Raw genomic sequence first — 26,363 nt, 5'->3', positions numbered from 1 at the left:
GAGCCGCATGGAAGATGGCCGGATCCCCAAGGACGTATTGTATAGCAAGCTCGTCACTGGTATCAGACCCACCGGCCGTCCATGTCTCCACTTTAAAGATGTCTGAAAATGCGACATGAAGTCCTGTGACATTGAGCACAAGTTGTGGGAGTCAGTTGCCAGCGATCGCCCGAGTTGGCAGACAGCCATAAAGGTGGGGCTAAAGAGAGGCGAGTTGTAGAGACTTAGCAGTTGGCAGGAAAAGAGACAGAAGTGTAAGGGAGAGCCAACTGTGTAACTGCCCTGACAACCAATTTTATCTGCAGTGCCTATGGAAGAATCTGCCACTCTAGAATTGGCCTTTATAGCCACTCCAGGCACTGCTCCACAAACCACTGACCACCTTGAGGCGCTTACCTATTGTCTCTCGAGACAAGGAGGCCAAAGATGATGAAGATTAATAAAGCCCAGGACACTGTATGTTTTATTAGACACTCTCTCAACCTGTCCTGCCACCTTCGATGAATAATGCACATATACCCCCAGGTCCCTCTGCTTCTGCACCCCCTTTAGAATTGTACCCTTTATTTTACATTGTCTGTTCCTGTTCTTCCTACTAAAATGTATCACTTCACATTTCTCTGCATTGAACTTCATCTGCCACCTGTCTGCCCATTCCACCAACTTGTCTATGTCCTTTTGGAATTCTACACTATCCTCCTCACAGTTCACATTGCTTCCAAGTATTGTATCATCTGCAACTTTTTAATTGTGCCCTGTACACCAAGGTATATGTCATTAATATATATCAGGAAAAGCAAGGGTCTCAACACAGACCCCTGGGGAACTCCACTATAGATCTCCCTCCAGCACAAAAAACATCCACTAACCACTACTCTTTGTTTCCTGTCACACAGCCAATTCCGTATCCATGATGCTACTGGCCCTTTTATTCCATAAGTTTTCAGTTTACTCTCAAATCTGTTGTGTGGCACTGCATCAAACATCTTTTGAAAGTCCATGTACACCACATCAACAGCAAATTCCAGCAAGTTAGTTAAACATGATTTTCCCTTAAGAAATCCTTGCTGGCTTTCCCTAATTAGCCCGCATTTGTCCATGTGACTAATAATATTGTCCCAAATTACTTTTTCTAGAAGTTTCCCCACCACCGAGGTTAAACTGACTGACCTGTAACAAGAGTGTAATGTTTGCAATTCTCCAGTCCACTGGCACCTCCTCCAAGTCTAAGGAAGAGTGAAAATTATGTCTAGCACCTCTGCAATTTCCACCCTCACTTCCCTCAGTATCCTTGAATGCATCCCTTCCGGTCCTGGTGCTTTATCCCCCTTAAGTACAGACGGCATATCTAATACGTCCTCCTTATCAATTTTAAATCCTTCTAGTGTCTGATTTACCACCTCTTTCACCATTCCTTGATAAAGACAGATGCAAAATATTCATTTAATACCTAAGCTATGCCCTCTGCCTCCGTGTGTAAATCCCCTTCATGGTTCCTAATTGGCCCCACTCCTCCTTTTACCAACTTTTTATTATTTATAGGTCTATAGAAAACTTTAGGATTTCCTTTGATGCTAGCTGCCGGTCTCTTTTCATGCTCTCTCTTTGCTTCTCTTATTTGTTTTTCACTTCCGCTCTGGACCTTCTATATTCAGCTTGGTTCTCAATACTATTTCCTACTTGGTACCTGTCATAAGCACGCGTTATCTTCTTTATCTTAATCTCTATCCATTTTGTCATCCATGGAGCTCTGGATTTGTTTGCCCTACTTTTCCCCTTCGAGGGAACATACCTTGATTGAATCCAAACTGTCTCTTCTTTGAAGGTAGTCCATTGTTCAGCTACTGGTTTTCCTGCCAACTTTTGACTCCAATTTATTCACCCCAGCTCCATTCTTACCCCATGGAATTTGGCTTTTCCCACTTAATTGCTATTACTCTGGATTGCTCTTTGTCCTTTTCCATAGTCAGCCTAAACCTTATGATACAATGATCATTATCCCTTAAATGCTCTCCTATTGATACTTGATCCACTTTACCCACCTCATTACCAAGAAGCAGGTCTAGCAGTGCCTCCTTTCTCATTGGACTAGAAACATAGAAAATTTTCCTGAACACACTCTAGGAACTCTTTGCCCCTCCCTGTCCTTTACACTACTACTATCCCAGTCTATGTTTGGATAATTAAAGCCCCACATTATAACCGCCCTATAATCTTTGCACCTCTCTGTAATTTCTTTGCAAATTTGTTCCTCCACACCCTTCCCATGAGCTGGTGGCCTATAGACAACATGAGCAATGTAGCTGCATCTTTTTTGTTCCTTCGCTCTAGCCAAATTGAATCTGTCCTTGACTCCTCTGGGCTATCCTTTTTCTCCAGCATGGCAATGCTCTCCTTAATCAATACGGCCACCACTCCCCCTTTTTTCCCTTTCCTATTTTTCCTGAACACCTTGTATCCAGGAACATTTAACACCCAGTCCTGCCCTTCTTTGAACCAGGTCTCTGTTATAGCCACAATGTCATATTTCCACATGGCAATCTGCACCAGTACCTCACCTTTTTATTTTTACTTTTCGTTATTTTTTCTTTTTCTTATTTGTTTATTTTATTTTAGTTTGTTTAGTTTGTTTTTACTGTGCCTACCCACTGTTTTTTTCATGTTTGTGCTTGGGGCCAGGGCTGTGCATTTTTCTGTCAATGAACACCCTTTCTGTATTAACGCTTTGTCTTTCACCACACCATTAACATACCATTTGCCTTTGCTCTATGACATTCTGGTCAGTTATTCTCTGTGACCTTGTCCTATCGACACCTTCTCTTTTGTTATCCCTTGCCCCACCCTCGCTTTACTTGCTTAAAACCCATTACATTTCTAATATTTTCCAGTTCTGATGAAGGGTCCCTGACCTGAAATGTTAACTCTGCTTCTCTCTCGACAGGTGCTGCCAGACTTGCTGAGTATTTCCAGCATTTCTTGTTTTTATTTCAGATTTCCAGCATCTGCAGTATTTTGCTTTTATTTCTCCTACAAACTGTCTCCCAGCTCCTACAGACTGTCTCCCAGCACATAAAGTCACAGAGTCATAGCGTTATACAGCACAGAAACAGGCCCTTCAGCCCATCATGTCTGTGCCAGCCATCAAGCACCTAACTATTTCAATCTCATTTTCCAGCACTTGGCCCAGAGCCTTAAATGCTATGGGGTTTCAAGTGCTCATCTAAATACTTCTTAAAGGAAGTTCTTGTTATAGAGGGAGTGCAGCGAAGGTTTACCAGACTGGTTCCTGGGATGGTGGGGCTGACGTATGAGGGGAGATTGAGTTGGTTAGGATTATATTCACTGGAGTTCAGAAGAGTGAGCGGGGATCTCATAGAAACCTATAAAATTCTAACATGACTTGACAGGGCAGATGCAGGAAGGATGTTCCCAATGGTGGGGGAGTCCAGAACCAGGAGTCATAGTCTAAGGATATGGGCTAAACCTTTCAGGACTGAGATAAGGAGAAATTTCTTCACCCAGAGAGAGGTGAGCCTGTGGAATTTGCTTCCACAGAAAGCAGTTGAGGCCAGAACATTGTATGTTTTCAAGAAAGAATTCGATATAGCTCTTGGATCTAAAGTGATCAAAGGGTATGGGACGAAAACGGGAACAGACTACTGAGTTGGATGATCAGCCATGATCATAATGAATGGCGGAGCAGGCTTGAAGGGCCGAATGGCCTACTCCTGCTCCTATTTTCTATGTTTCTATGTTTAAATATTGTGAGGGTTTCTGCCTCTACCACCCCTTCAGGCAGTGCGTTCCAGATTCCAACCACCCTCTGAGTGAAATTTATTTTCCTCAAATGCCCTCTAAACCTCCTGCCCCTTGCCTGAAATCTATGGCCCCTGGTTATTGATCCCTCCTCTAAGGGAAAAAAGTTTCTTCCTGTCTAAACTATCAATGCCCCTCATAATTTTGTATACCTCAATCATGTCCCCCCACAGCCTTCTCTGCTCTAAGGAAAACAACCCTAGCCTTTTCAGTCTCTCTTCATATTTGAAACGTTTCAGTCCAGGCAACATCCTGGTGAATCTCCTATGTACCCTTTCCAATGCAATCACATCCTTCCTATAGTGTGGTGCTCAGAACTGTACACAGTACTCTAGCTGTGGCCTAACTAGTGTTTTCTACAGCTCCATCATAACCTCCCTGCTCTTATATTCTATGTCTCGGCTAATAAAGGCAGGTATCCCATATGCCTTCCTAACCATCTTATCTACCTGTCCTGCTGCCTTCAGTGATCTATGGACAAGTACACCAAGGTCCCTCTGACCCTCAAATAAAAGCAAAATACTGCGGATGCTGGAAATCTGAAACAAAAACAAGAAATGCTGGATTCACTCAGCAGGTCTGGCAGCATCTGTGGAAAGAGAAGCAGAGTTAACGTTTCGGGTCAGTGACCCTTCTTCGGAACTGACAAATATTAGAAAAGTCACAGATTATAAACAAGTGAGGTGGGGGTTGGGCAAGAGATAACAAAGGAGAAGGTGCAGATTGGACCAGGCCACATAGCTGACCAAAAGGTCACGGAGCAAAGGCAAACAATATGTTAATGGTGTTTTGACCAAAACACCATTAACATATTGTTTGCCTTTGCTCCGTGACCTTTTGGTCAGCTATGTGGCCTGGTCCAATCTGCACCTTCTCCTTTGTTATCTCTTGCCCAACCCCCACCTCACTTGTTTATAATCTGTGACTTTTCTAATATTTGTCAGTTCCGAAGAAGGGTCACTGACCCGAAACGTTAACTCTGCTTCTCTTTCCACAGATGCTGCCAGACCTGCTGAGTGAATCCAGCATTTCTTGTTTTTGTCGCTCTGACCCTCTGTACTTACTAGGGTCCTACCATCCATTGTATATTCCCTTGCCTTGTTAGTCTGCCATAATGCATCACCTCACACTTGTCAAGATTAAATTCGATTTGCCACTGCTCCACCCATCTTACCAGCCCATCTATATCGTCCTGTAATCTAAGGCTTTCCTCTCACTATTTACAACAGCACCAATTTTCATGTCATCTACAAACTTACTGATCACACCTCCTATATTCATGTCTAAATCATTAATGTACACTATAACCAGCAAGGGTCCCAGCACTGATCCCTGTGGTACACCACCGGTCACAGGCTTCCAATCGCCAAAACAACCCTCGACCATCATCCTCTGCCTCTTGCCACGAAGCTAATTTTGGATCTAATTTGCAGAATTGCCTTGGATCCCATGGGCTCTTACCTTCTTAATCAATCTCTCATGCGGGACCTTATCAAAAGATAAGGTAGAATGGGGGATATGCTGGGCCCCAAGGTTACAGATTGTGGTTGAGTAGACTTCTGCTGCTGCTGATGGCCCACAGCACCTCATGAATGCCCATTTAGCACAGTGATAGTGCCAGATAACATGATGGAGTGTATCATCAATGTGAAGATGGGAATTCATCTGCACAAGGACTGTGCGGTCGTCACTCCTACCAATTATGTAATGGACAGATTCATCTGTGACAGGTGAGGACCAGGTAAAGTATGTTTTTCCCTCTTGTTGGTTCCCTCACCACCTGCCGCAGACCCAGTCTAGCAGCTGTGTCCATTAGGATTCGGCCAGCTCGGACAGTAATGGTGTCACTGAGCTGCTCTTGGTGATGGACCTTGAAGACCGCAACCAGAGTACATTCTGCGCCCTTGCCACCTTCAGTGCTTTCTCCAAGTGGTGTTCAACATGGAGGAGTACTGATTCAGCAGCTGAAGGGGGACAGTAGATGGTCATCAGCAGGAGATTTCTTTGCCCATGTTTGACCTGACGCCATGAGCATTCGTGGGGTCCGCAGTCGATGTTGAGTACTCCCAGGGCAACTCCCTCCCGACTGTATACGTCTGTGCCACCACCTCTGTTGGGTCTGTTCTGCTGGTGGGACAGGACATACTCGGGGATGGTGATGGAGGTGTCTGGGACATTTTCTGTAAGATATGATTCCGTGAGTATGACAATGTCAGGCTGGAAGACATTGAATGTAGTACCGTTATTCAAGAAGGGTAGCAGGGATAAACCAGGTAATTACAGGCCAGTGAGTCTAACATCAGTGGTTGGGAAACTATTTGAAAAAGTTCTGAGGGACAGGATTAATCTCCACTTGGAGAGGCAGGGATTAATCAGGGATAGTCAGCATGGCTTTGTCAGGGGGAGATCGTGTCTAACTAACTTGATTGAATTTTTCGAAGAGGTGACTAGATGTGTAGATGAGGGTAAGGCAGTTGATGTAGTCTATATGGACTTCAGTAAGGCTTTTGATAATGTCCTGCATGGAAGATTAGTTAAAAAGGTAAGAGCCCATGGGATCCAGGGCAATTCCGCAATTTAGATCCAAAATTGGCTCAGTGGCAGGAAGGAGAGGGTGATGGTCAAGGGTTGCTTTTGTGAGCGGAAGCCTGTGACCAGTGGTGTACTATACGGGGATCGGTGCTGGGCCCCTTGCTGGTTGTAGTGTACATTAATGATTTAGGCGTGAATATAGGAGGTATGATCAGTAAGTTCGCAGATGACTGAATATTGGTGGTGTCGTAAATAGTGAGGTGGAAAGCCTTAGATTAAAGGATGATATAGACGGGCTGGTAAGATGGGTGGAGCAGTGGCAAATCAAATTTAATCCTGACAAGAGTGAGGTGATGCATTTTGGGAAGAGTAACAAAGCAAGCGAATATACAGTGGATGGTAGGACCCTAGTAAGTACAGAGGGTCAGAGGGACCTTGGTGTACTTGTCCATAGATCACTGAAGGCAGCAGGACAGGTAGATAAGGTGGTTAGGATGGCATATGGGATACTTGCCTTTATTAGCCGAGGCATAGAATATAAGATCTGGGAGGTTATGATGGAGCTGTATAAAACGCTAGTTAGGCCACAGCTGGAGTACTGTGTACAGTTCTGGGCACCACACTGTAGGAAGGATGTGATTGCACTGGAGAGGGTGCAGAGGAGATTCACCAGGATGTTGCCTGGGCTGGAGCATTTCAGCTATGAAGAGAGACTGAAAAGGCTAGGGTTGTTTTCCTAAGAGCAGAGAAGGCTGAGGGGGAACCTGATTGAGGTATACAAAATTATGAGGGGCATTGATAGGATAGATAGGAAGAAACTTTTTCCCTTAGAGGAGGGATCAATAACCAGGGGCCATAGATTTAAGGTAAGGGGAAGGAGGTTTAGAGGGCATTTGAGGAAAAATCTTCTCACCCAGAGGGTGATTGGAATCTGGAACACACTGCCTGAAGGGGCGGTAGAGGCAGGAACCCTCACAACATTTATGAAGTATTTAGATGTGCACTTGAGACGCCAGAGCATACAAGGCTATGGGCCAAGTGCTGGAAAATGGGATTAGAATAGATAGGTGCTTGATGTCCGGCACAGACACGATGGTCCAAATGGCCTGTTTCTGTGCTGTGTAACTCGATGACACTATCCATGTACCTCCCATCATGTACCACTGGGCTGCCACCAGTATTGGCATTGTGCTCGTCTCCGTGAGGAAACTAACAGTGTTCATCTTGGTACTTGCAGGAGAAGAGAGACCATAACATGAAAGGGTCAAGACAGGCGGAGGGGTGGTGGATTTTTCCATCCTGTCCCCATGAAGGAGGAGGCCTGGGAACTGACAGGACAGCTGGGTGGCCATTCTATCACAGATGATGAAGGATGAGTGTCAATGCAAGAGAGTGAGTGAACGAGAGCAGGGGCACAAGGTTGCATCTGGAACACACGAGACCTAGTGCACATGTCCACCACCGCACACACGAAACTCCACAGTAGGGAAAGCTGGAATGATGTAATGAGAAGCCCTTAATCCTTCGATGTATCTGTTCTCTAATGCAGGTTAGGGTCATGCTGAAGAGCCGAGAGCTGGAGAGACCAGGGCCCAGTCAGCTGCCTCTGAGGAGGAGGAAGGATCCTCAGAGGGTGCACCATCATATCATTCCGCCACACTCTCCATCAGCACAGACACTCTCACATTGGTGAGTACCTGTTTGCGTTTAGAATTGGGCACACCACCTGGTGAGCACAGCACGGATGCACCTGAGCAGCTGACCGAGGCTGTGACAGCCGAGGCCACTGACAGTCAGAGGACTGTGGGAGGCCAGCCTGATGTCATGCCCCTGGAGTTGTCAGCAACAGGGCAGCTGTTGCAGCTACAGCGAGAGGTAAGGGAACATCCGGCAGAGCTGCCAGAGTCTATATGCACCCACGCGTGGATGATGGTGAAGTCTATCCAGGCCATGAATGCTGCAATGTCTCTGGCATGTTCACACATGGCTTCCTCCATGGAGAGATTAGAGACCCTCATGCAGAGCCTGATCCAGCAAACCACTCAGTGGATGCCGGAGATGCACATGGACCTGCATGCCATTGCCTTGTCCATGAGCTCCATACAGTGGTAGGAAGGTGAGCGGGGACGAGGTGCCAGGAGTCTCTGCCAAGTCTTCATGCTTCTCAGGTCAGCAGGGATCAGGTCATCACTTGTACCTACAAATGTGCCTTGCAAGGGGGGAGGAGTGTCTGCCTTCCGGATCTGGGGCCTCAGGAATCTCTCTGGTGTGGACAGTGGCTCCTCGGCCTCTCTGGCAGTGACGCCAGTGCATCATGTAGCTTCGATGATAGAGGAGGGTCCTGCACCTGTACAGGAGCCCCTCAACATGCTGGGGCCGTCTAGGCCTTGGGAAGCCAGAGAACGGCTGCCAAGGTCATTCTGCCAGAGGGCAGCACGGTTAGCAGCCTGTCTGCATCTCAGCTGACTGGGCAGGGGGAGCATCACATCAGAGCACGTGTAAAAAATTTATGAAGAGCTCGTAGCTGCACTTGGCAATCACGGGTGAATAGAATATAGATGCGAAGCCTCGCATTTAGTTTAGTTCAGAGATACAGCACTGAAACAGGCCCTTCGGCCCACTGAGTCTGTGCCGACCATCAACCACCCATTTATACTAATCCTACACTAATCCCATATTCCTACCACATCCCCACCTGTCCCTATATTTCCCTACCACCTACCTATACTAGGGGCAATTTATAATGGCCAATTAACCTATCAAACTGCAAGTCTTTGGCATGTGGGAAGAAACCGGAGCACCCGGAGAAAACCCACGCAGACACAGGGAGAACTTGCAAACTCCACACAGGCAGTACCCAGAATTGAACCCAGGTCGCTGGAGCTGTGAGGCTGCGGTGCTAACCACTGTGCCACTGTGCCGCCCAGTTGTTGTGTCATGTAATAAACGGTTGATGTATTGTAGGTATGTGAAGAGAAAAGGATTGGTGAAGACAAATTTAGGTCCCTGACATTCAGAAACAGGGGAATTTATTTTGGGGAATAAAGAAATGGCTGACCAACTAAATGCATGCTTTGGTTCTGTCTTCACAAAGGAGGACACAAATATCATACCAGAAATGTTGGGGAACACAGGGCTTATTGAGAGAGAGGAACTGAAAGAAATCAGTATTAGTAGAGAAATGGTGTTGGGGAAATTGATGGGATTGAAGGTCGATAAATCCCCAGGGCCTGATGGCATGCATTCCAGAGTACTGAAGGAAGTGGCCCTAGAAATAGTGGATGCATTGGTGGTCATCGTCCAAGATTCTACAGACTCTGGAATTGTTGCTACAGATTGGAGTGGAGCTAATGTAACCCCATTATTTAAAAAGGGAGGTAGAGAGAAAACAGGGAATTATAGACCAGTCAGCATGACGTCTGTAGTGGGGAAAATTCTCGAGTCCATTATCAAAGATTTTATAGCAGAGCACTTAGAGAACAGTGGCAGAATCGGACAGAGTCAGCATGGATTTACAAAAGGGAAATCATGCTTGACAAATCTATTCAAATTCTTCAAGGATGTAACTAGTAGAGTTGATGAGGGGGAATCAGTGGATGTGGTTTATTTGGACTTTCAGAAGGCTTTCGACAAAGTCCCACATAAGAGATTAGCATGTAAAATTAAAATGCAAGGGATAGGGTGTAGCGTATTGTGATGGATAGAAAATTGGTTGGTGGACAGGAAACAAAGAGTCGGGATAAATGGGTCTTTTTCCAAATGGCAGGCGCTGACTAGTGGGGTAGCGCAGGGATCGGTGCTAGGACCCCAGCTATTCACAATATATATTAATGATTTAGATGAGGGAACTAAATGTAATATCTCCAAATTTGCAGATGACACAAAACTGGGTGGGAGGATGAGTTGTGAGGAGGAGGAAGAGAGGCTTCAGGGTGATTTGGACAAGTTGAGTGAGTGGGCTAATGCAAGGCAGATGCAGTATAATGTGGATAAATGTGAGGTTATCCACTTTGGTAGCAAAAACAGGAAGGCAGATTATTATCTGAACGGCTATAAACTGAGAGAAGGGAATATGCAACAAGACCTGGGTGTTTTCGTACATGAGTCACTGAAGGTAAGCATGCAGGTCCAACAGGCGGCAAAAAAGGCAAATGGTATGTTGGCCTTCATAGCGAGAGGATTCGAGTACAGGAGCAGGGATGTCTTGCGGCAATTATACAGGGCCTTGGTGAGGCCACACCTGGAATATTGAGTGCAGTTTTGGTCTCCTTATCTGAGGAAAGATGTTCTTGCTATAGAGGAAATGTTTACCAGACTGATTCCTGGGATGGAGGGACTGACGTATGAGGGGAGATTGAGTCGGTTAGGATTATATAGGCTGGAGTTCAGAAGAGTGAGGGGGATCTTATAGAAACCTATAAAATTCTAACAGGACATGACAGGATAGATGCAGGAAAGATGTTCCCGATGGTGGGGTGGTCCACAACCAGGGGTCATAGTCTAAGGATACGGGGTAAACCTTTCAGGACTGAGATTAGGAGAAATTTCTTCACCCAGAACTTGGTGAGCTTGTGGAATTTGCTAACACAGAAAGCAGTTGAGGCCAAAACATTGTATGCTTTCATAATGGAGTAGATATAGCTCTTGGGTGTAAAGGGATCAAAGGATATGGGGCGAAAGCCGGAACAGGCTACTGAGTTGGATGATCAGCCATGATCATAATGAATGGCGGAGCAGGCTCGAAGGGCCAAATGGCCTACTCCTGCTCCTATTTTCTATGTTTCTATGTTTACTACATCACCTTCCAATTCCTACTGCCCTTTGGGACTTGATTTACTGCCTGGCTCCCTCAATGTGCTGGAAGTGATGGTCTAAGCCCCCTTGTGGTCAACGCTTCAGCCTTGCCACTGTGCGATGTGCACCTGGGTACTGGGCAATACAGGGCAAAATGAAGGAGGCGACAGCAGGGCTGCATAAAGGTACGGTTTTATTGGTGCACTTCCAACAAAGCAGCATAGGTCATAAGAAACGTCTACATGTAATTGAGTCCCTAGACTCCCTTGCGCATATCTCATTGTGTCTTGCCTGTGGTCCCTGAGGTTCTTCAGCTTGCATTACCTGGTCAGTGACCTCCTCCACATCCTGATTGTTGGAGGAGGCATCACGATCCACGAGATCCTCATGGTTCAACACCTCCCCCTCTGCAGTGCAAGGTTGTGCAGTGTACAGCAGACCACAATGATACGTGAGACCCTCACTGCAGCAGACTGAAGAGCTCCACTGGATTGATCTCGGCACCTGAATCACTTCTTCAAGAGACCAATAGCCTGCTCTATGTTTGCTTGGGTTGCCCCCGGCAAGTCTGCATTCATGTCTTGTATTCTCATGGGCATAAGAAGGCATGTCCTCAATGGGTAGGCCTTGTCTCCTAGTATCCATCCCTGAAGGTGCATGAGGGGCCGGAAAATCTGTGTCACCCAGAATTGCCGATGTATGAAGGTGTTGTGTCTGCTTCCCGGGAACCGTGTACATACCTGAAGTATCTGTCTGTGGTTGTCACAGACCTGTTGTACATTGAACGAGTGGAAGCCCTTCCTGTTAATGAAGGCCGCTGTCCGATTAAGGGGGGCCTTGATGGCCACATGCCTGCAGTAAATCACACCCTGCACCTGGGTATGTTTCTTCAGACTAAGGTTATAGTTAGTGTAATTTATTAATAATTACTGATTAGAAAGTGCTGTTTGGACAGAGTGAAGCTGTGAGTTGATGTGTGAGGGACTTCACTGACTAGGGGAAGGAGGTGCTCTTTTGTCTCTCTTTTCTTTTCTGCCTTTTCAGCTTCCACAGTACAGCGAATAAGCTGATTGGTAAGTAACTGGTAAGTTATTCTACTTATTACACTTATTACATGAGTAATAATTAGTTTGTAAAGCTAAGTAATGTCAGGGCAGCTTGGCCAAGCGGAATGTGCCTCCTGTGGTACGTGGGAAGTTGTGGACACACCATGTGTCTTTGACCAACACATTTGCAGGAAGTGTCACCAGCTGCAGAAGCATGAGCTCCAGGTTTCGGGACTCGAGTGATGGCTGGTGTGCCTGTGGTACATCCGCGAGGCACAGAACTATGTGATAGCGTGTTTCAGGAGGTAGTCACCCCGGAGCTTAAGAGAGCACAGGCAGAGAGGGACTGGATGGCTGCCAGACAGATGAGAAGGACAAGGCAGGTAGTACAGGAGTCCCCAGGGGGGCATCCCACTTTCTAACAGGTATTCAGTTCTGAGTACCAATGGGAGAGAGGGTTCCTCTGGAGAGTACAGCGTGAGTCATGACCAGAACACCATGGATGACTCAGCTGTGCAAGGAGGGAGGAGAAAAGACAAGAGAGCAATAATGGTAGACGAATCGATAGTTAAGGGAACAGACAGGTGTTTCTATGGTTGCAGATGTGATTCCAGGATGGTATGTTGCCTCCCTGGTGCAAGGGTCTGGATATCACCAAGCGGCTGCAGAGCACAGCTAGAGGTTATGGTCCACATTGGTACCCTATGATATAGGAAGAAAGTGGGATGAGGTCCTGCAGGCTGAGTTTAGGGAGTTAGGAAAGAGATCAGCAAGCAGGTCCTCAAAGGTAGTAATCTCCAGATTACTCCCAAGGGCAAGTGCTGGTGAGTATAGAAATAGGAGAATAAACCAAATGCATGTGTGGCTTGAGAGATGTTGCAGTAGGGAAGGTTTCAGATTTCTGGAGCATTGGGATCAGTTCTGGAGAAGGTGGGACCTGTACATCCTTGAAGGAAGGTTTGCTCGTGCTTTTGGGGATAGTTTAAACTAGTTTGACAGGGGGATGGGAATCTGAGGGCAGTTTCAGATAGGACAGTTTCAGGGCAGGGAGATTGAAAAGTAGTGAGTGACTCACAGAAGAAGCAAAGGTTAAAAAGTGTGCAGCTCAGGAATTTTGCAGTGTGAAAAAGTATTTATTTAAATGCAAGGAGTATAGCAAATAAAGCTGATGAGCTGAGGCACAGATAGAAACACGACAACACGATAGCATTACTATAACGGAAACTTGGCTTAAAGGGGGAGCAAGAATGGCAACTCAACATTCCTGAATATAGAGTTTTCAGGCAGGATAGAGAGGGAGATAAAAAAGGAGGGGGTGTTGTATTATTAGTTAAGGAATCAATAACAGTTATGAAGATTAGTGATATGCTAAAGGAATCATCAAATGAGGCCATTTGAGTTGAGTTCAGAAATAAAAAAGGGACAACCACACTACTCGGAGTGTAGTATAGACCTGCAAATAGTGAGAGGGAGATAGAGGAACAAATATGTCGGCAAATTTCTGAGTGCAAAAACTATAATGCAATAATAGTTGGGGATTTCTACTACCCTCATATCAACTGGGATACAAACAGTGTGAAGGGCACAGAGGGCACAAAATTCCTGAACTGCATTCAAGAGAACTTTTTTAGCCAGCACGTCACAAGCCCAACGAGAGGGGGCACAATTCTAGATTTAGTCTTTGGTAATGAAGCTGGGCAAGTGGATGAAGTAGCAGTGGGTGACCATTTTGGAGATAGTGACCATAATACAGTTAGTTTTAGCATAATCATGGAAATGGACAAAGATAAAACAGGAGTAAATTGGGGGGCATGGTTTAGTATGAAAGAACGAGTTGGTGATGCAGAGGTTATGATAGGTACACAACTCAAGCCGTCTCTGTCCATTCTCAATCATCCTTCCAATGCCATAGCGCCCAAGGCAGGAGGGCCATGAGTCATGGTCGGCCCCAACCCTGGCATTAAAGTCCCCCAGCAGGAACAGGTGTTCGGTATTGGGGATGCTACTAATGATATTATGGAGTTCCTCGTAGAACTGGTCTTTAGCTTCAGGTGGGGAGCTGAGTGTTGGAGCATAGATGCTGAGTAGGTGTACTGGACCAGAGGCGGTGAACAGTCGGATAGACAGTATGCGTTCCGAGCCATTTGAGGGTGGCTCTATCATGCTGAGCAAAGAGTTTCTGATGGCGAAGCCCACTCCATGCTGTCTTGGTTCTTCAGGATCCCTACCCTGCCAGAAGAAGGTGTAGTCTTACTCTCTTAGAGATCCACTTGCAGGGAGGCGTGTCTCCTGAAGTGCTGCAATGTCCACATTAGTCTACTGAGCTCGTTGTTAATGATGGCGGTCATCCAAGAATCGTTGATTTGTGTTGGGTCTTCCGACAGGCCAGAACACATAGTTCTGACATTCCAGCTTGCAAAACGAAGGGCTGGTACCTTCTTTCCTTTTTTTGTTGTGCTGTTTGGTGCGGTGTTACAGTCCACTTGTTGGGCAATGACCCTGAGCTCCAAGCACCCATTGAAGCTGGTGGACTGTGGCGGAACAGAACCTTACTGACCGGGGGCAGTTTGAGGCGGGCGGTAGCTGTCCAGTGAGATGCGATGACCTCTCCCACCGACAAAGGCAACCCGTGGCGCCCAATCTCTACGCTAATTGAGCTGGACCTATAACCCATAACTGCTGCCTTCCGTGTTGTTTTGGTTGCTGTGAGGCGACTATGGAGTGACCTCTCCATGGCGCATGCCTGGGCGGATGCATGGAGGTTGTGAGTTGCCCAAGCATCAAAACCCCCCTCTCGGCCTTCCTGGTGGGGTCCATGAAGTGGGTGCAGGTAATAAAACATTTCATCAGCTCCCACCATTGTCCTCTAGTGATCTGAATGCTGGTGTGGTACCTTCATTAATTGGTTAGTAGTAACTTAAGAAAGGACCTCATCAGGGTAGTCGGGCTCTCGGTGAACCTGCTCGCTTCCATCTGCATCGTCTTCGTCAACAAGTGGATCATGACCCTGGCGAGCAGGCCAGCCCACAGCCTGCATGACCTCCTCGATATCAGCTTCCCCCAGTGTACAGCATGGAAGAAGACCTTGCCTTTGTTGTGCCTGACTGGAGCTTTCGGAGCGTCCTTGAACATTTTCGTTTCTCTCCGGGAGTAAGTGTCCGTGGTTTATTTTCCAGAAGCAGCCCAGCAAGAGATCTACTCACTGCTGCTGCTTTCTCCAAAGAGGTCGTGGAACTTGTGCAGGTTTTTGTGCAGGGCTTGAGGAAGGATTTAAAATATGGATTTGATGCTGCCATGCCCGGGATGTGATAAACCAAAAAGATGTAGGAAATAGATTGCAAAACTGGGGCGAACTGAATAGCTGGATTTGGGGAGGAGAGTCTTTTTTCTATAAAAGAATTTGAAGCACCCAAGATCACGTCGTTGGCACCAGCTGGACTTCATCGTCACAAGGCGAGCCTCTTTAAAAAGCGTTCAAATCACACACAGCTTCCACAGTGCGGACTGCGACACCGACCACTCCCTGGTGTGCAAACCAAAGAAGCTGCATCACTCCAAGCAGAAGGGCCGCCCGCGCATCAACACTGGCAGAATTTCTCATCCATAGCTGTTACATAAGTTTCTAAATTCACTTGAAAAAGCCCTTCAAAACACTCCTACAGGGGATGCAGAGACCAAGTGGGCCCACATCAGAGACACAATCTATGACTCAACAATGACCAACTATGGCAAACGTGTGAAGCAGAATGCAGACTGGTTTCAATCTCACTTTGAAGAGCTGGAACCTGTCATATCTGCTAAGCGCATCGCACTGTTGAACTGCAAGAAAGCCCCCAGTGAGTAAACATCCCATAGCACTTAAAGCATCCAGAAGCGCTGTACAAAGAACAGACAGGCGCTGCGCAAATGACTACTGGTAACACCTATGCAGTCATATTCAGTTGGCCTCTGACACCGGAAACATCAGAGGAATGCTTGATGGCATTAAGAGAGCTTTTGGAGATCGCCCCCCTCAAATCTAAATCAGGGGACACAAGCACTGACCAATGCAAGCAAATGGACCGCTGGGTGGAGCACTACCTAGAACTGTACTCCAGGGAAAATGTTGTCACTGAGACCGCGCTCAATGCAGCCCAGTCTCTGCCAGTCATGGATGAGCTGGACGTACAGCCAACAAAATCGGAACTCAGTGATGCCATTGATTCTCTAGCCAGCGGAAAAGCCCCTGGGAAGGACAGCATTACCCCTGAAATAATCAAGAGTGCCAAGCCTGCTATACTCTCAGCACTCTACGAACTGCTTTGCCTGTGCTGGGACGAGGGAGCAGTACCACAGGACATGCGCGATGACAATATCATCACCCTCTATAAGAACAAGGGTGACCACAGTGACTGCAACAACTACCGTGGAATCTCCCTGCTCAGCATAGTGGGGAAAGTCTTCACTCGAGTTGCTTTAAACAGGCTCCAGAAGCTGGCCGAGCGTATCTACCCTGAGGCACAGTGTGGCTTTCGAGCAGAGATATCCACCATAAAGGCGGGGCTAAAGTGTGGCGAGTCGAAGAGACTTAGCAGTTGGCAGGAAAAAAGACAGAAGCGCAAGGGGAGAGCCAACTGTGTAATAGCCCGACAACCAATTTTATCTGCAGCACCTGTGGAAGAGTCTGTCACTCTAGAATTGGCCTTTAGGCGCTGCTTCGCAAACCACTGACCACCTCCATTGTCTCTCGAGACAAGGAGTCTGAAGAAGAAGAAGAAAAATTGAGGGAAGGCAAATTTTCCGAAACTGAGAAGTGACCAGGCGAAAGTGGACTGGATACAGCTACTTGAAGGAAAATCAGTGGCAAACCAGTGGAGGCATTCAAAAGTGAGATTCTATGGGCACAGCGTAGACATGTCCCCACTAAGATGAAGGGTGGTATGGCCAAATCTAGAGCTCCCTGGTTATCGAGAAGCATACAGGGTAAATTAAAGAAGAAAAAGAAAGCTTATAACGATCACAAAAAACGTAATGCTTCAGGAAGTCCACAGGAGTATAGGAAGTGCAGGGGTGAAATAAAAACTGAAATTAGAAAAGAAAGAGAGGACCTTAAAAAATATTGGCAGGTAAAATCAAGGAAAACCCAAAGATGTTTTATCATTACATTAAGAGCAAGAGGATAACTAAGGAAAGGGTAGAGCTTATCATAGAGTCATAGAGTTGTACAGAATAGAAAAAGGCCCTTTGGCCCACCACGTCCATGCCGACCATAATGTCTATCTATACTAATCCCACCTGCCTGCATTAATTCCATATCCCTCTATGCCTTGCTCATTCAAGTACCTGTCCAGATGCCTCTTAAATGTTGCTACTGTTCCTGCCTCCACCACCTCCTCTGACAGCTCATTCCAGATACCCACTATTCTTTGTGTGAAAAATTTACCCCTTTGATCCCCTTTAAACCTCCTCCCTCTCACCTTAAATCTATGCCCTCTAGTTTTAGTCACCCCTACCATGGGAAACAGACTCTGGCTATCTACCCTATCTATGCCTCTCATAATTTTATATACCTCTATCATGTCCCCTCAGCCTCCTTCACTCCAGGGAAAACAGACCCAGCCTATCCAATCTCTCTTTATAACTCAAGCCCTCCAAACCAGGCAACATCCTTGTGAATCTTTTCTGCACCCTCTCTAGCTTAATCACATCTTTCCTGTAGTGCAGCGACCAGAACTGCACACAGTACTCCAAATGCGGCCTAACCAATGTTATGTACAGAGATGTACAGAGATGGGAACTTATGCATGGATGTAGAAGATGTGAGCAGGGTTCGTATTGTGTTTTTTGTTTCTGTCTTCACAAAGGAGAGAGATGATGCAGACATTGTAGTAAACAAGGAGGAGTGTGAAATATTAGATATAATAAGCATAATGAGCGTTGAAATAGCAGAGGGTCTGACATCCTTGAAAGTGGATAAATTGCCAGGGCCGGATGGATTGTATCCCAAGTTGTTAAAGGAAGTCAGGGAGGAAATAACGGATGCACTGAGGATCATCTTCAAATTCTCACTGGATACGGGTGATGTGCCAGAGGGTTGGAGTCTGTGAATATTGTACCATTATTTAAAAAGTGTGCAAGGGATAGGCCAATAATTATAGACTGGTCAGTCTGACCTCGATGGTGGGTAAATTATTAGAATCAATTCTGAGAGACAGGATAAAGTGCCACTTAGAAAGACACGGATTAATCAGGGATAGTCAGCATGAATTTGTTAAGGGAAGGTTATGTCTCACTAACTTGATTGAATTTTTTGAGGAAGTAACAAGGAGGATCGATGAGGGTAGTGCAGTGAATGTGGTCTGCATGGATTTTGGTAAGGCATTTGACAAGGTCCCGCATGGCAGACTGGTTAGAAAAATGAAAGCTCATGGGATACAGGGGAATGTGGCAGGTTGGCTCAGTGACAGGAAACAAATGGTAATAGTCGATGGATGTTTTTGCAAATGGAAAGCAGTTTCCAGTGGCGTTCCACAGGATTCAGTGTTGGGTCCCTTGCTGTTTGTGGTATATATTAATGATTTGAACTTAAATGTGGGAGGCATGATTTGGAATTTTGCAGATGACACAAAAATTGGTCATGTAGTTGATAGTGAAGAGAATAGCTGTAGACTCCAGAATGATATCAATGATTTGGTTAAGTGGACGGAAAAGTGGCATATGGTATTCAATCCAGAGAAATATGAGGTAATGCATTTGGGGAAGGCAAACAAAGCAAGCGAATACACATTAATTGGGAGAATATTGAGAGAGGTAGAAGAAGTGAGAGATCTTGGATTGCATATCCACAGGTCCCTGAAGGTGGCAGGAGAGGTAGATAGAGTGGTGAAGAAGGCATATGGAATGCTTTAATAAAAACAGAAAGTGCTGGAAAAAATCAGCAGGTCTGGCAGCATCTGTGGAGAGAGAAGCAGAGTTAACATTTCAGGTCAGTGACCCTTCTTCAGAACTCTTCCAGCATCCGCAGTATTTTGCTTTTATATATAGAACAAAGAACAAAGAACAGTACAGCACAGGAACAGGCCATTCGGCCCTCCAAGCCTGCGCAGATCTTGATGCCTGTCTAAACTAAAACCTTCTGCACTTCTGGGGTCTGTATCCTTCTATTCCCATCCTATTCATGTATTTGTCAAGGTGCCTCTTAAATGTCGCTATCGTATCTGCTTCCACCACCTCCCCCGGCAGCAAGTTCCAGGCACTCACCACCCTCTGTGTAAAGAACTTGCCACGCACATCCCCTCTAAACTTTGCCCCTCACACCTTAAACCTATGTCCCCTAGTAACTGACTCTTCCACCCAGGGAAAAAGCTTCTGACTATCCACTCTGTCCATGCCACTCATAACTTTGTAAACCTCAATCATGTCGCCCCTCCACCTCCGTCGTTCCAGTGAAAACAATCCGAGTTTATCCAATCTCTCCTCATAGCTAATAGCCTCCAGACCAGGCAACATCCTGGTAAACCTCTTCTGTACCGTCTCCAAAGCCTCCACATCCTTCTGGTAGTGTGGCAACCAGAACTGCACGTAATATTCCAAGTGTGGCCTAACTAAAGTTCTGTACAGCTGCAGCATGACTTGCCAATTTTTATACTCTATGCCCCAACCGATGAAGGCAAGCATGCCTTATGCCTTCTTGACTATTTTATCCACCTACGTTGCCACTTTCAGTGACCTGTGGACCTGTACACCCAGATATCTCTGCCTGTCAATACTCCTAAGGGCTCAGCCATTTACTGTATACTTCCCACCTGTATTAGATCTTCCAAAATGCATTACCTCACATTTGTCCAGATTAAAGTCCATCTGCCATTTCTCCGTCCAAGTCTCCAACCGATCTATATCCTGCTGTATCCTCTGACAATCCTCATCACTATCCGCAACTCCACCAACCTTTGTGTCGTCCGCAAACTTACTAATCAGACCAGCTACATTTTCCTCCAAATCATTTATATATACTGCAAACAGCAAAGGTCCCAGCACTAATCCCTGCAGAACACCACTAGTCACATCCCTCCATTCAGAAAAACACCCATCCATTGATACCCTCTGTCTTCTATGACCGAGCCAGTTCTGTATCCATCTTGCCAGCTCACCTCTGATCCTGTGTGACTTCACCTTTTGTACCAGTCTGCCATGAGGGACCTTGTCAAAGGCTTTACTGAAGTCCATGTAGACAACATCCACTGCCCTTCCTTCATCAATCGTCTTCATCACTTCCTCAAAAAACTCAATCAAGTTAGTGAGACACGACCTCCCCTTCACAAAACCATGCTGCCTCTCGCTAATAAGTTCATTTGTTTCCAAATGGGAGTACATCCTGTCCCGAAGAATCCTCTCCAATAATTTCCCTACCACTGATGTAAGGCTCACCGGCCTATAATTTCCTGGATTATCCTTGCTACCCTTCTTAAACAAAGGAACAACATTGGTTATTCTCCAGTCCTCTGGGACCTCACCTGTAGCCAATGAGGATACAATGAGGGCGGCACAGTGGCGCAGTGGTTAGCACTGCAGCCTCACAGCTCCAGGGACCCGGGTTCGATTCTGGGTACTGCCTGTGTGGAGTTTGCAAGTTCTCCCTGTGTCTGCGTGGGTTTTCTCCGGGTGCTCCGGTTTCCTCCCACAAGCCAAAAGACTTGCAGGTTGGTAGGTAAATTGACCATTATAAATTGTCACTAGTATAGGTAGGTGGTAGGGAAATATAGGGACAGGTGGGGATGTTTGGTAGGAATGTAGGATTAGTCTAAATGGGTGGTTGATGGTCGGCACAGACTCGGTGGGCCGAAGGGCCTGTTTCAGTGCTGTATCTCTAATCTAAAAAAAAAATTTCTATCAAGGCCCCAGCAATTTCCTCCCTTGCTTCCCTCAGTATTCTGGGGTAGATCCCATCAAGCCCTGGGGACTTATTTACCTTAATGCTTTGCAAGATGCCCAACACCTCCTCCTTTTTGATAACGACATGACCCAAACTATCTACACTCCCTTCCCTAGACTCATCATCCACCAAGTCCTTCTCTTTGGTGAATACCGATGCAAAGTACTCATTTAGTACCTTGCCCATTTCCTCTGACTCCACTCATAGATTCCCTCCTCTGTCTTTGAGTGGGCCAACCCTTTCCATGGCAACCCTCTTGCTCTTTAAATACATATAAAAAGCCTTGGGATTCTCCTTAATCCTGTTTGCCAATGACTTTTCTGAACACCTTTTAGCCCTCCTGACTCCTTGCTTAAGTTCCTTCCTACTTTCTTCATATTCCTCAAGGGCTTTGTCTGTTCCCAGCCTTCCAGCCCTTACGAATGCTTCCTTTTTCTTTTTGACTTGGCTCACAATATCCCTCGTTATTCAAGGTTCCCGAAACTTGCCAAACTTATCCTTCTTCCTCACAGGAACATGCTGGTCCTGCGTTCTAATCAACTGGCGTTTGAAGGACTCCCACATGTCAGATGTTGATTTACCTTCAAACAGCCGCCCCCAATCTAAATTCTTCAGTTTCTGCCCAATATTGTTATAATTAGCCTTCCCCCAATTTAGCACCTTCACCCGAGGACTACTCTTATCCTTATCAACAAGTATCTTAAAACTTACGGAATTATGGTCACTGTTCCCGAAATGGTCCCCTACTGAGAGTTCGACCACCTGGCCGGGCTCATTCCCCAATACCAGGTCCAGTACGGCCCCTTCCCTAGTTGGACGATATACATATTGTTTCAAGAAGCCCTCCTGGATGCTCCTTTCAAATTCTGACCCATCCAAGCCCCTAGCACTAAGTGAGTCCCAGTCAATATGGGGGAAGTTAAAATCACCCACCCCTACAACCCTGTTGCTTTTACACCTTTCCAAAATCTGTCTACATATCTGCTCCTTTATCTCCCGCTGGCTGTTGGGAGGCCTGTAGTAAACCCCCAACATTGTGACTGCACCCTTCCTATTCCTGAGCTCTACCCATATTGCCATCCCTCCGAGGTGTCCTCCCGCAGTACAGCTGTGATATTCTCCTTAACAAGTAATGCAACCCCCCACCTCTTTTACATCCCCCTCTATCCCACCTGAAGCTTCTAAATCCCGGAACATTTAGCAGCCAATCCTGTCCTTCCCTCAACCAAGTCTCTGTAATAGCAACAACATCATAGTTCCAAGTAGTAATCCAGGCTCTAAGTTCATCTGCCTTACCTGTTATACTTCTCGCATTGAAACAAATGCACTTCAGACCACCAGTCCCACTGTGCTCAGCAACATCTCCCTGCCTGCTCTTCCTCTTAGTCTTACTGGCCTTATTTACTAGTTCCCCCTCAGTTATTTCACCTGCTGTCCTACTGCTCTGGTTCCCACCTCCTTGCCACACTAGTTTAAACCCTCCCACTAGCTAGCAAACCTCGCAGCCAGGATATTTGTGCCCCTCCAGTTTCGATGTAACCCGTCCTTCTTGTATAGGTCCCACCTGTCCCAGAAGAGATCCCAATGATCCAGATATCTGAAACGCTCCCTCCTACACCAGCTGTTCAGCCACGTGTTTAGCTGCACTATCTTCCTATTTCTAGCCTCACTGGCACGTGGCACAGGGAGTAATCCTGAGATTACAACCCTGGAGGTCCTGTTTTTTAACTTTCTAGCTAACTCCCTGAACTGCCCATGCAGGACCTCGTCACTCTTCCTGCCTATGTCGTTGGTACCGATGTGTACCACAACCTCTGGCTGCTCACCCTCTCCCTTCAGAATGCCCCCTATCCATTCAGAGACATCCTTGACCCTAGCACCAGGGAGGCAACATGCCATCCTGGAGTCTCTTTCACCTCCACAGAAGCACCTATCTCTACCCCTGACTATGGAATCCCCTATAACTATTGCTCTTCTGCGCTTTGCCCCTCCCTGCTGAACAACAGATCCAGCCGTGGTGCCACTGCTCTGGCTGCTGTTGTTTTCCCCTGATAGGCCATCCCCCCCCAACAGTATCCAAAACGGTATACTTTTTAGAGAGGGCGACAGCCACAGGGGATTCCTGCACTGACTGCCAGCCCCTTCTAGCGGTCACACATCTATCTGCCTGCACCTTGGGTGTAACCATGTCTCTAAAACTCCTGTCTATGACGTTTTCTGCCACCTGCATGTTCTGAAGTGCATCCAATTGCTGCTCCAACCGATCCATGCCGTCTGTGAGGAGCTGCAACTGGGTATACTTCCTGCAGATGTAGTCGTCCAGAATGCTGGAAGCGTCACGGACCTCCCACATCTCACAGGTGAAGCACTTTACCCCTCCAACCGACATTTCTAGCACTAATTAATAAATTAATTTAAAATAAATGCTCAAATACTTATTAAATCCTTACTAAATTAAGTTACAATTAACTATACGGTCCCTATCACTTCTTCTTCTTCTTTGGCCTCCTTGTCTTGAGAGACAATGGGTAAGCGCCTGGAGGTGGTCAGTGGTTTGTGCAGCAGCACCTGGAGTGGCTATCAAGGCCAATTCTAGAGTGACAGACTCTTCCACAGGTGCTGCAGATAAAATTGGTTGTCGGGGCTGTTACGCAGTTGGCTCTCTCCTTGCGCTTCTGTGTTTTTTCCTGCCAACTGCTAAGTCTCTTCGACTCGCCACGCATTAGCCCCGCCTTTATGGTTGCCCGCCAGCTCTGGCGATCACTGGCAACTGACTCCCACGACTTGTGATCAATGTCACAGGATTTCATGTCGCGTTTGCAGACGTCTTTGAAGCGGAGACATGGACGGCCGGTGGATCTGGTACCAGTGGCGAGCTCGCTGTACAATGTGCCCTTGGGGATCCTGCCATCTTCCATGCGGCTCACATGGCCAAGCCATCTCAGGTGCCGCTGGTTGAGTAGGGTGTATATGCTGGGGATGTTGGCCGCCTCGAGGACTTCTGTGTTGGAGATATGGTCCTGTCACCTGATGCCAAGGATTATCCGGAGGCAGCGAAGATGGAATGAATTGAGACATCGCTCTTGGCTGACATACGTTGTCCAGGCCTCGCTGCCGTAGAGCAAGGTACTGAGGACACAGGCTTGATACACTTGGACTTTTGTGTTCCGTGTCAGTGCGCCATTTTCCCACACTCTCTTGGCCAGTCTGGACATAGCAGAGGAAGCCTTTCCCATGCGCTTGTTTAATTCTGCATCAAGAGACAAGTTACAGGTAATAGTTGAGCCTAGGTAGGTGAACTCTTGAACCACTTCCAGAGTATGGTCGCCGATATTGATAGATGGGGCATTTCTGACGTCCTGTCCCATGATGTTCGTTTTCTTGAGGCTGATGGTTAGGCCAAATTCATTGCAGGCAGCCGCAAACCTGTCGATGAGTCAGTGCGAGATGTTAATGCAGCATCGTCAGCAAAGAGGAGTTCCCTGATGAAGACTTTCCATACTTTTGTCTTCGCTTTTAGACGGGCAAGGTTGAACAACCTGCCACCTGATCTTGTGTGGAGGAAAATTCCTTCTTCTGAGAACTTGAATGCATGTGAGAGCAGCAGGGAGAAGAAGATCCCAAACAGTGTAGGTGTGAGAACACAGCCCTGTTTCACGCCACTCAGGATTGGAAAGGGATCTGATGAGGTGCCGTTATGCTGAATTGTGCCTTTCATATTGTCATGGAATGAGGTGATGATACTTAGTAGTTTTGGTGGGCATCCAATCTTTTCTAGTAGTCTAAAGAGACCACTTCTGCTGATGAGGTCAAAGGCTTTGGTGAGATCAATGAATGCAACGTAGAGGGGCATCTGTTGTTTGTGGCATTTCTCCTGTAGCTGGCGAAGGGAGAACAGCATGTCAATGGTGGATCTCTCTGCTCGAAAGCCACACTGTGCCTCAGGGTAGACATGCTCAGCCAGCTTCTGGAGCCTTTTTAAAGCGACACGAGCAAAGACTTTCCCCACTATGCTGAGCTGGGAGATTCCACCGTAGTTGTTGCAGTCACCGCGGTCACCCTTGTTTTTATGGAGGGTGATGTTATTGGCATCGAGCATGTCCTGTGGTACTGCTCCCTCATCCCAGCACAGGCAAAGCAGTTCGTGCAGAGCTGAAAGTACAGCAGACTTGGCACTCTTGATGATTTCAGGGGTAATGCCGTCTTTCCCAGGGGCTTTTTCGCTGGCTAGGGAATCAATGGCATCACTGAGTTCCGATTTTGTTGTCCCTCGCACTAGATTGCTACTATAAATATTAAATGCTAAATACAGTAATCTCCTCCCTCTGGTTTTGTTACTCCTCTAACTTTTAATTAATTAGTTAATGAGGATTTTAATCAATTTTAATCAATGTTTTATTTTCAAATTCAGTGCAGATTCCCTACCAGTCAATCAGGTCACAGCTTTCCTGTGACGGCACTTTTTCAGTTTTTTTTTTTAGTTTTTTTTTCACCTGAGGTAACTTACCGGTCTGGAACTCCGCCCTCCGAGTCTTCTCCTTGGATGTAGGCCGCGAATCCCCGAGGTAAGGTTTTTATACTTACCAGTCCGGAACTCTCCCCTCCGAGTCTTCTCCCTGGATGCAGGAATGCTTTCCTTTATTGACCGTGGTATAGAATACAAAAGCAGGGATGTAATGCTGGAACTGTATAAAATGCTGGGTGGGCCACAACTGGAGTATTACATACAGTTCTGGTCACCACATTAAAGAAAGGACATAATTGATCTGGAGAGAGTACAGAGGAGATTTACAAGAATGTTGCCAGGTCTTGAAAGTTGCAGTGATGAGGAAAGATTGGAAAGACCAGGGTTGTTTTCCTTAGAACAGAGGAGGCTGAGGGGTGACTTCATTGAGGTGTACAAAGTTATGAGGGGCCGAGATAGAGTAGACAGGAAGAACCTGTTTCCCCGAGCAGAGAGGTTAATTACCAGGAGTCACAAATTTAAGGCGATTGGTAGAAGGATTAGAGGAAAAACTTTTTCATCCAGAGGGTGGTGTGTGTCTGGAATTCATTGCCACGAATGGCGGTGGAGGCAGAAACACTCAACTCTTTTTAAAGGTACCTGAACATGCACCTGAAGTAGTGTAACCTGCAAGGCTACGGACCAGGTGGTGGAAGGTGGGATTAGATTTGGTGGCAAGATTTTTTAGCCGGCACAGACACGATGGGCTGAATGGCCTCCTCCTGTGCTGTAATTTTTCTATGGTTTCTAAATCCAGCAA

This window comes from Heterodontus francisci, chromosome 27 (assembly GCF_036365525.1).
Source record: "Heterodontus francisci isolate sHetFra1 chromosome 27, sHetFra1.hap1, whole genome shotgun sequence".
In the NCBI taxonomy this organism is placed as follows: Eukaryota; Metazoa; Chordata; class Chondrichthyes; order Heterodontiformes; family Heterodontidae; genus Heterodontus; species Heterodontus francisci.
Note: the sequence above shows the minus strand (reverse complement) of the source record.